General features: G+C 31.4%; 1 pseudogene; it reads left to right on the top strand.

The window, feature by feature from the left end:
• Positions 1–4001, top strand: part of LOC102596608 (premnaspirodiene oxygenase-like) — a 6348-nt pseudogene extending 2347 nt beyond the window's left edge.
• Positions 4002–8727: the final 4726 nt, after the last annotated feature.

Raw genomic sequence — 8727 nt, 5'->3', positions numbered from 1 at the left:
TGTTGGGAAAACACGGACAAACACAAAAATATATATGGTAAAAGTAATGGAAATAAGAAAAGAAAATAATGACACCACGAATTTTACGTGGAAACCCTTCTAAATAAGGGAAAAACCACGGGTCAAGAGGAGCAACTGATATCACTATAGTAAGGAATTTTACACTGTGTAGTCACGAATACAATACTCAAAGTGACTACTATACACTCAAAAGGAATAACACTCTTTTGATTTTCACCTTACTAAAATATCGCTCACACTCTATTTTTCTTCACAGACTATTTTCTTATATAGTCTATGGAAACCTCACAGCTCTCTTAATATTTTTACTCTCTCTGTGAATTGGTGTATCAAATGAGGAGCTGAAGAGCTCCTTTTATAGATGCAATTGCATTGCACTATTCAAAACTCAAGTCACTGAAAGTTTGCATTGTTGCAAACTTTGTTGACAAAGGAAAAAAGTTTGCAGCTATTGTTGACAAAAAAAATTTAGCTGTGTTTTACAACAATTGCAGCCGCAATTATTGACCCAAAAAATTTATGGGATGGACCCCACAAGTCATACCAAGAGGGCCTGAGATTTAAAACATCAAGTACATTATTTGAATCAAACATAGACATATATAAAAGATGTAAGATGTTAACTTATGTAGCTTAACCGATAAAATTTCAGAAAAATCGTGCAAGCCACATAATTGGCTCAAATACATACATTTAGAAAGGTACTTATCAACAGACCATCAGTTAGTTCTAAAGTTCAAAAGACCGTTAGAAGATATTATTATTGATTCTTAACAAATTGGCTAAAGATGAACCACTTCAACAAAAATGTTGTATTTTCTTTGTCAGATACCTCCTCAAAAACCATCAATGGACCAAAGTTTAGAAACGTCTCCTCTGTTTCTTCTTCATTTATCTAATGGTGGGCTTTGAAAGGCACAAACGGTTTTCTTTGACACGTTTGTGCCTTTCGAAGCCCATCAAATTACATTAATCCTTAGCATTTTCCCACTTTGAATCTTAAGCCTTTTCTGAGTGCTTATATGCACTATCCCTTTTTTGGCCTGACTTTCTTGAGCTCATTAAAGATGTGTCAATAACTTACTCCACATATTCCAGGGATTTTGAAGTTTATCAAATCTAACTGGTGGGTCTTGGCCTGTGAAGGATAAATGATCAATAAACTCATAACTTTATACTACAATCAATTCCTGGTAAATGGAAAGGCAATTGCGGGAAGACAACTAAAGTAGACAAAGTAAATGATCAAGTTGCATTGATTCATGGCTGCACCCTTTCAACTCCTTGATCAATTGCATTACTGTAGCCTTCCAAACCCTTGGAATTACTCCCATCTTCTCTTAATCAAACCATTGATGGAAACATCTATTCTTTCTTAAAATTACATTCTTCAAGGAGGTTGTCAATGGTGTAGAAGAACCTATTCAAAGATTTTGAATAAGTACCTGCCTTCTTGAAAACTTTAGCTGCAAATAGGAACTGTGGAGTTCACTGGATTACTAATCAAATTAACAATAGCCGCAATTCCTTCACAGAGAGTTCTCACAATTCCAGCATTAATCTTAAAAATATCATCTCTTGTCATTCATGATTTTCTTGGTTCTCTTTTCTGCAAAAAGAAATACTAATCAATTTTATGTCAATAGGTTACTAAAATTCCTGAGTGGTCTACTCAGCAAAGTGTACATCCTATTGTCTCTAGAATTTATCACACATGCGATTATACCTAATGATATTGTCATGAAACAAAGGGAATAATACCCAATGTAGCTCCTTTTACTAACAGAGAGCAAGGAAAAGACCAGCCATTCAAAAAATAGCTAGGGAAGTATCCAATACTATTTGCAAGGCAAACTTGTGTTTGAAAACCCAGCAATTATCTAATCACATTATCTGTAGTCAACATCAACTCCCATCGAGTGAGTATCCATAGAGTAGGACAATTATGCATGTCCCGTAATTTGTTGCAGCATACCACAATATCTATTTATGAAATAGTTAGCTAAACAATAAAATACAAGTTACACCCTACCTTGTTAGAACCAACGAAAGCAAGGAAAAATGTATACATTTTCAGCCTTTTTGGGATCCTCATATACATTGTCACGGTCTCCCTCATTATAAGCATGTAGATCAAAAGCTTTTGTAGCTAGCTTTCTCAACCACAATCGAATGTCAATCGTTGTTTTTGTCTAATATCCTAGAATTGGGACATCATAGACAACAACAACTACACTTTCTCCTCTAACATATCCCTTCATCCCATCACCTCCTTCAGTGACCTCCTATGCTGCTTGGGCTTTTCAAACATGACAGCAGATGGGTATATATTTTTGGAATTAAGTAGTGTAGTTTTTTGATAATCAGACACAGACACTGCATAAGCTAGGTGGGGGTTCGGTCGAACCCAGTAGCTTTTTCATAAGCTTTGTATTTGTACTAAATAAATAAATAAATATTTATATTAACTTGTGAACTCCTAACAAAACAAATTGACGGTTTAGTGGTAAGGAAGGGATCATAGAAATGCTCTTCACGCTAGAGTTGTGGGTTCGAACTCCCCCTCTCTTTTTTAAAAGAGAATTTAGAACCCCTTAATCCTGGATCCGCCCCTATATTCATTGAGAAAATGATTAAAATGGTCTATGGTCTTTAAAATGATCCTTAATGTATAACAATGGTCCTTAAAATGGTCCTTAATCTATTTCGTAATAGTATAGGATCTAATTTAATTATGGATACAAAAATCCTCATAAATATCCTAATAATTGAGTCTGCTTAATTTTAACTCGTCTAAATTTAACTCATTTTGCTGGCACAGCCAATGATCTTGACAATTTGTACGGCATAAATCATCGATATAATCCATTGAATATGTAGATATTTATCTATTGAGTGTCTAATTTCTCATCCACCTGGTTTTGCTTTATTGTTGAGCTTATGGAGTTGCTATTCATCTTCACTTCACTTGTGTTATTCCTTTCTTTCATCCTTCTTTTAAGGAAGCAATCAAAAATCTTCAACAAAAAATTGCCTCCAGGGCCATGGAAGTTACCTTTTATTGGAAACTTGCACCAGTTAATGAATGGCCGCCTTCCACATTATACTTTCAGAGATTTATCGCGAAAATATGGCCCCATTTTTCATTTACGTCTTGGAGAAGTATCACACGTTGTTGTATCTTCACCTGATACAGTAAAAGAAATAATGAAAATTCAAGACCTTCATTTTTCTACTAGGCCTCAATTATTGTTCGGTGAAATTATTATGTATAGTCACTCGGACATTGGAACATGTCCATATGGTGATTACTGGAGAAACATGCGCAAAGTGTGCATCCTGGAACTTCTTAGCACAAAGATTTTTAGTTACATGCAGGACATGTTCATAGCCGGAGCTGAGACATCATCTGCAATTATCATTTGGGCATTGGCAGAGATGATAAGAGATCCAAGAACAATGGCTAAAGCACAATTTGAAGTTAGACAAGTCCTTAAGGGAAAGACAATATTTGAGGATACTGATCTTGAAGAGTTGAAGTACTTAAAATTAGTGATTAAGGAAATGTTAAGGTTGCATCTTCCATTTCCTTTATTATTGCCAAGGGAATGTAGAGAAGAAACAAGAATCGGAGGATACACAATACCTGTCAAAACCAGAGTTCTAATTAACGCATGGGCAATTGGGAGAGATCCTGAATATTGGCATAATCCTGAAAGCTTTATTCCTGAGAGATTTGACAATAATCATATTGATTTTCGAGGAAATCATTTCCCTTTGGTGCAGGAAGAAGAATGTGTCCAGGGTAGTTATTCGGCTTAATGAACGTAGAACATCCTTTAGCTCAGTTGCTTTATCATTTCGATTGGAAGACTCCTTATGAAGGCCCTCCAGAGAGTTTTGATATGACGGAAACAGATGGAGTAACTGCAATAAGAAAGGATGATCTCTGTTTAATTGCTACTACATTTGATCTATAAACTTAAGAACTTTGTTTCAAATAAATAAATAATTGTGCATTTACTGGTTGCTACTCCTTTTGATTAAACTAATAACTGTTCTGTTTTCTTCCAAATCTAATCTATGGTACACACGATAAATTTGAAAAATGAGAAAGAAGAAAGGATTTACGAGCTTATTAGTGCACAAGCCGTAATAAATAACGATTTTGAGTTAATATAGAGAGCCCAAAAAGATTTGGGTGTTGTTATGATAAAAGATTTTGGTTCTTCGCTGCAGCTGTAAAAGTCAGTATTGCCATTTATAAGGTCTCAGAAATTGTTTTCTCACTGACAAGAATTTAATTCCTTTAATCTAAGCTGGTGCATCTTTCTTTTTTTTTTTGTGTGTGTAGTGCATACCTCTCATAACAATCACTTATGTATGTATTAGCTCAACTACTATATTATATTACAATCCATCTAGCTCTCTTATTGCATATTTCATGATTCAATGAAATTTAGTTTCTCTCCTTTTGATATTTATTTAAATGCTCTTCGGATTGGTTTAGGATTGAGGTGAGTGGATTTATTTGATTAATTGTGTTGGTTTTGAGACTGTTATGCAACTAATTTTACACCATCTACTACCTTTTGTTACACTCCTTAACTTTGTAGGCGTTAACATAACCATCATACAATCATCTAGTTTCTTTCCAAAATTAAGTTTTCTGTATGCATTTACAGTTTTGGTACCTTTTCACACACCTGATGGCACTACATTCAATCAACAGGATCAAGTTCCAACTTTTAAATCCACAGAAGTAATTGGAGTTATCAGAGGAAGTGAGAAGCCAAGTATATTTGTTCCTATTCAAATCGCAACTCCTCTATTCTAAAATTATAAATAGGGGTCCTCATAATTCAAAGAAGGGACCGAAAATTCTAAACAAGAAGCTAGAGAAAACCCGTGGTACAAACGCCATAAAATTCTCTATAAGCTACAAGTATTCAAGTTCAAGAACGATCAAGACCATCAGATTCAAGAACAAGCTCGAAGCCCTTGAATTCAAGTAAAAAGTTAAGATCAAGATAAAGTTCAAGTTCAAGTTCATCGAAGATTCAAGAATAAGCTTTAAAGACTTTGAATCCAAGATCAAGTTCAAGACAAATTCAAGATTAAGCTCAAGAGTACTTGAATTTATATTTGAAAAGACGAATTCAGAGGAATCATAGAGATTCTAACACTAGCACTTTAAAATAATAAATACAATTGTTGCGATATTTTTCCGTTCTTGATTATTGTTTTCTCGACGCGAATTTTATTGTCTACATATACGTAGCCCTAAACTGGACCTCTGGGATAGAATGACATTGGGGTTAGCAAAGTGGGTTCATCTATTGTAGCCCATATTAATGAAGAGGAACTTTCACATATAGCCACTCAAAAATAGTTTAATTACTCTCCATAGCTATAGTTTGATAATTACAATTCGTAGCTACATGTTATAGAGAGGAGAGAGGCGAGCGAGACTGGGAGAGAGAGGAGAGAGGCGAGAGAGAGGGGGCAAAGAGTGGGAGAAAGGTGAATTGTATATGTATATCGGTTAGATAATTGTATATTATACATATGTATTTGTATAAATGGCGAGTGAGATTGGGAGAGGGAGGAAAGAGGCGAGCGAGAGAAGGAAGAGAGTGAGAAAGAGGTGAATTATATATGTATATCGGTTAGATAATTGTATATAGTATACATATGCATTTGTATATATGGCAAGCGAGATTAAGAGAGGGAGGAGAGAGGCGAGAGGCGAGAGGCGAGAGAGAGAGGTGAATTGTATATGTATATCGGTTACATAATTGTATATTATACATATGTATTTGTATATTTTGGTGAATTATACATATACAAAACATGGCTAATTATACAAACTCGAAATCAGCCCACGTAATTAATGTATAATGTTAGTCGCGAGTGGTAATTATAACAAACTATAGCTATGATGAATAATTAAGTAGTATAAGTTTGCTTAACCGCACAATTTTCCTATTAATGAATTTGAACTTTAATCAAATTCATATTTATAGGACTTAAATCATTAACTCAATTCTATTAAAGGAAAAACTACATGATATGACAAACTTTGCTGCATATTTAAGGCATAGCTATAGCATATTTTATTTATTTATTATGGATTTATTTAAATATTAAATAGCAAATATGCTACTACACGGTACCACTAGTATTTATATTTTCTCACTGAGTCACTTGCCATTGATAGTATTCATGTTTTTTTTTTTTTGTATATATTAAGTTAATATCTACGTATTTTTGTATGTATATATACTAAATCAATATATTCATTTGTATTGCTCATTGGTTAATATTCATGTATTTTTTTTTATATATTTAATTAATATTCATTATTTTTGTATGTATATATATTAAACCATGTATTCATTTGTATGTTAGTTAACTGTATTTATTTATTTTAGTATTTATATTTCTGACTTAGTATTTATGTTTTAGTTTAGCCATTATCATCGAATATCAAAAACATAAGTTTGTTTGTTTATAATAGATAAGATTTCTTAATTGGACATTAGTTCATACAAATGCTTACATGTTTTATTCAGGGATAAAGGTCTGAAAAATACCTTAACATTGGTCGGATTTGATGTTGCGATACTAAACTTTCATAAGGACGTATTACCTTTCTAGACTATTTAATACCGTATTTTTTACCCCATGAACTATTTAATAGTGTATTTAAAGGTATATATGTGCCCACGTGGACACATTACTATTTTTAAATTGCATTATTTTTTATGTCCACGTGGGGAAATATACATGTTTAAAATACGGTATTAAATGGTCTTGGGAGGTAATAGGTCCTCATGAAAGTTTAGTATCGCAACAACAAATTCGACCAAAGTTGAGGTATTTTTCAAACCATTATCCCTTTTATTCGCAATGACTTTTATACCTGAATATTTATTTATTAAATTAACAAAAAAAATAAAAGCACTCAGTAAGCAAACAAAACTCTTTAATAGATAATTATGTATTGTTAATTTAATAATTAGAAGTTGAGAGTTTGAGAGCTAATTAAAGGACAATCAGTTACAATAACGAAAATTACCTTATTTAGTGCATTACAATTAAAAATGTATCAATATATTTTTAAAAAATCTACCGATACTTTAGATACACCTAGATTATGACATAAACTATAGTCATTAAATATATACTTATAGCTATTTTAATTTAATAACCTTAAAACTATAGTCATTTTTGTAAGTTATTCTTAGATAAATCTGCAATATTTATTTGAGATAATATATCTTGAATTTAATATAATATGAATTATTTGATAAATTTAAAATGATTACAATTATATTTCCATATTATTCCACTAGAACTTACCAGCGTTTGCGTGCACGCTTAAAACATCAAGAAGTAATCATATTCGTTTAGTCTCCTATTTATTTAACAACTAGATATAGGTGCCCGTGCTAGCACGGGCCCAATATTATCGTATCTTTTTATTTTAATTTATGTATATATGTAGAATTTAGAAAGTTGAATAAATTTAATTTGTCTTTTAGATATATAAGTGGTTAATTACTTTTTGTTTGCACAATTTTTTTGTGAAGAGGTCCATTAAGATGTTTATAATTAAAGTATTTTTCGTCATTGACCGTTAATTTTTTACTTAAAGTAGTTACAAGATATAAACAAATATTACCAATATTCAAAATAATAAAGCAATAACTATAGAATATGAATTTAAAACTAAAAGTCATAGCTAAAACGGATTTCATAAGTTCGAAAAAATTATACACTAATTAAATTAAAGTAGAACAAAAGAAATACTAATTTTTTTTAAATATTATAAGTGTCTGCTTCAGCGTGAATTCTTGAATTTAAAACTAAAAGTCATAGCTAAAACGGATTTCATAATTTCGAAAAAAGTATACACTAACTAAATTAAAGTAGAAAAAAAGAAATAAATTTTTAATTTTTTTTTGGAAAGTAGAACAAAAGAAATAAATTATTTTTTTTGGGAAAAAATATACACATATTAAATTAAAGCAAAACAAAAGAAATAAATTTTTAAACCGTATTAAATTAAAGTAGAACAAAAGAAACATTTTTTTAATTTTTTTTCCAGAAGGACGCTGAAGCAGGCACGTCGACGAAGACGTGTCTGCTTCAGCACTAACTGTCTCTTATTAGAGAAAAATATACACAAATTAAATTAAAGTAGAACAAAAGAAATAAATTCTCAGCACTAACTATCTCTCATATAATAAGAGAAAATACAAAGAAAATAGGAAAAGTCAATATGTTTAAAGATTATTGTTAATAATTTATATGATTGGTGATATTATAGGAAAAGTCAACAAATTAAACTATATTGCTATTATCACCGAAGAATACAGTGTAGCGGCTACAGTGGATGAGGATATTGTTTTTTAATTGATCAAGCTTTAAGTATAAAAAAATTCTTAATACAAAGTGTTTTCTTAAAATGAATCACTATGCGATGTAAATTCGAAATAGTTAGGCTCTAAGGCCATATGAAATTTGTAAAGAAGAAACATGAATAGTAATATCCCAATTATTGACGACTTGTTTTAACTCACCTACATTTAGTTCATAAAAAATGAGATATGTATGATTTCTTTTTAATGTATATTTACAAATAAAGATCCATTATCATCAAAAATAACATGAATCATAAATCAAATCTCATATATATAT

The sequence above is a fragment of the Solanum tuberosum genome, unplaced genomic scaffold (genome assembly GCF_000226075.1).
Source record: "Solanum tuberosum cultivar DM 1-3 516 R44 unplaced genomic scaffold, SolTub_3.0 scf00026, whole genome shotgun sequence".
In the NCBI taxonomy this organism is placed as follows: Eukaryota; Viridiplantae; Streptophyta; class Magnoliopsida; order Solanales; family Solanaceae; genus Solanum; species Solanum tuberosum.
The sequence above is the reverse complement of the archived record's forward strand: the minus strand, read 5'-3'. Positions and strand labels throughout refer to the sequence as shown.